Raw genomic sequence first — 3,174 nt, 5'->3', positions numbered from 1 at the left:
CATGCTGTCTGAAGAAGTTCTGAAGAATGTTTTTACTTCATTGTTGAAAATTTTGATATCAGAATGAATGTTTGGCAAATAGATGTCAAGGACTTTGTCAGTTTGAATTTCTGCTGCGAAATGTTTATGCTGGAATGCCTGGTGACTGATGGTGGAACAATTTATGTGTCAATGAACACGAGAAAAATAGAAAATGAAGCTATTAGAGTTCATGTCAAGCAAATAGAAATTATCAGTTACTGACAAAGGTTAAGCCAGATCTGTAATTAGGAGTCAGAGATAAGCAAGAAATTAAAGTCAGAAGGTCTAGTAAAAAGGAGTCAGGAAATCGTTAGAAATTAAAGTCAGAAGATCTACTTATTAGGAGTCAGGAAATAGCTAGAAATTAAAGTCAGAAGGTCTAGTAATTAGGAGTCAGGAAATAGCAAGAAATTACAGTCAGAAGGTCTAGTAATTAGGAGTCAGGAAATAGCTAGAAATTAAAGTCAGAAGATCTAGTAATGAAATGGCAAAAATAAAAAGGGTTCTTAAGTGCTTTTTGTTTTTTTTACACAAAAGGAAAGCAGGATCTGTGAGTACCCATATCTATCTCCTTCCATCACATCCCCAATCAGTGTGATCACTGTAACAATTCGATTTTTTCAGGGATTTTCATTTAACTTAATACAAAAGTCAACTACAAAATACCTCAGATGAGCTCATAATACAGGATTCAAAAGTCAAGGTCACATTTATTATTCATAGAAATTTGTGAAATATTACCATAGATACTGGTTAAAGGTTGTATTTTGCCTAGCTTTCCACACTGAATTAATTGTTGTATATATGAACTAGCTTCCATACATAAACTAAATGTTGAAAATGTGAGGGCTAGCTACCATCACATGTAAAACTAAATGTTGATATTGTGTGGGCTAGCTACCATCACATGTACAACTAAATGTTGATATTGTGTGGGCTAGCTACCATCACATGTAAAACTAAATGTTGATATTGTGTGGGCTAGCTACCATCACATGTAAAACTAAATGTTGATATTGTGTGGGCTAGCTACCATCACATGTAAAACTAAATGTTGATATTGTGAGGGCTAGCTACCATCACATGTAAAACTAAATGTTGATATTGTGTGGGCTAGCTACCATCAGGTGTCAAACTAAATGTTGATATTGTGTGTGGGCTAGCTACTGTCACATGTCAAACTAAATGTTGATATTGTGTGGGCTAGCTACCGTCACATGTGAAACTAAATGTTGATATTGTGAGGGCTAGCTACCATCACATGTAAAACTAAATGTTGATATTGTGTGGGCTAGCCATCACCATCATGGTGTCAAACTAAATGTTGATATTGTGTGAGGGCTAGCTACTGTCACATGTCAAACTAATTGTTGATATTGTGTGGGCTAGCTACCGTCACATGTAAAACTAAATGTTGATATTGTGAGGGCTAGCTACCATCACATGTAAAACTAAATGTTGATATTGTGTGGGCTAGCTACCATCACATGTAAAACTAAATGTTGATATTGTGAGGGCTAGCTACCATCACATGTAAAACTAAATGTTGATATTGTGTGGGCTAGCTACCATCAGGTGTCAAACTAAATGTTGATATTGTGTGAGGGCTAGCTACTGTCACATGTCAAACTAAATGTTGATATTGTGTGGGCTAGCTACCATCAGGTGTCAAACTAAATGTTGATATTGTGTGAGGGCTAGCTACTGTCACATGTCAAACTAAATGTTCATATTGTGTGGGCTAGCTACCATCACATGTCAAACTAAATGTTCATATTGTGTGGGCTAGCTACCGTCACATGTGAAACTAAATGTTGATATTGTGTGGGCTAGCTACCGTCACATGTGAAACTAAATGTTAATATTGTGTGGGCTAGCTACCATCACATGTGAAACTAAATGTTGATATTGTGTGGGCTAGCTACCATCACATGTCAAACTAAATGTTGATATTGTGTGGGCTAGCTACCGTCACATGTCAAACTAAATGTTGATATTGTGTGGGCTAGCTACCGTCAGGTGTCAAACTAAATGTTGATATTGTGTGAGGGCTAGCTACTGTCACATGTCAAACTAATTGTTGATATTGTGTGGGCTAGCTACCGTCACATGTAAAACTAAATGTTGATATTGTGTGGGCTAGCTACCGTCACATGTCAAACTAAATGTTCATATTGTGAGGGCTAGCTACCATCAGGTGTAAAACTAAAAAAATGATAGGGAAATAAGTTTTCGATGTATGAAGAGACCTTGTAAATAATCATACTTGATGTCTCTGTTGATTAATCAACATGGCACTCTTTCATCATTGAATCTTGGCTTGGACATTAATTTCATATTCTCCTAGATTTTAAAACAACATAAACACCATTTCTTGTAGGAGTAGCTTTGTTAATAGAAACTATTTTTTGCTGAAGATAACAAGTATCTAGTATTGATTTCCATTGTAAGGTTGACATGCTGCTGCACGCTATGTATAAAGGCTTGCGTTTCCTTAGTAGAGCTCTCTTGCTTTGTCTTAACTACACAGTCGTCTTCTGTGTAATGAACAATGATCAGCATATGTTTCTTGTATATTTTGTTAGCATACTGTAAAAAACCAGGCAGTGATGAAATACTGTCGTATCTCTTTTCAGTATAAATTGCTTAAGGGTTTAATAGACCTTTATTTTAATCCACAAATTCATGTACATTGTAATACAACCTTGTGTCATAGTTATGTTAACACTGATGTCACTACACATAACTTATAATTATACCATGTTGGTGTCATAGTGAAGTGATTACTGCCGTCAATACAAGATAATTTAACTCTAATTACACGTCATTACTATGTTTCATACTCATGTGAAAGTGTGTCAGTACAGGATAACTACTTGTAACTTAATGCATCTTTGTGATATAGGTGCATGTTCATGTTACCATTGTAGAACTATTATAGACTGGCTAAGGAGAGGCAATGTCAGACACTAATCTATTATAGACTGGCTAGGGAGGTACAGTAATCTATTATAGACTGGCTAGGGAGAGGTAATGTCAGAAACTAATCTATTATAGACTGGCTAGGGAGAGGTAATGTCAGAAACTAATCTATTATAGACTGGCTAGGGAGGTACAGTAATGTCAGAAACTAATCTATTATAGACTGGCTAG

This window comes from Ylistrum balloti, unplaced genomic scaffold (genome assembly GCF_031769215.1).
Source record: "Ylistrum balloti isolate Yb309-2 unplaced genomic scaffold, AGI_CSIRO_Ybal_v1 Utg369782, whole genome shotgun sequence".
Taxonomy (NCBI): domain Eukaryota; kingdom Metazoa; phylum Mollusca; class Bivalvia; order Pectinida; family Pectinidae; genus Ylistrum; species Ylistrum balloti.
This window is presented reverse-complemented; position numbering follows the sequence as displayed.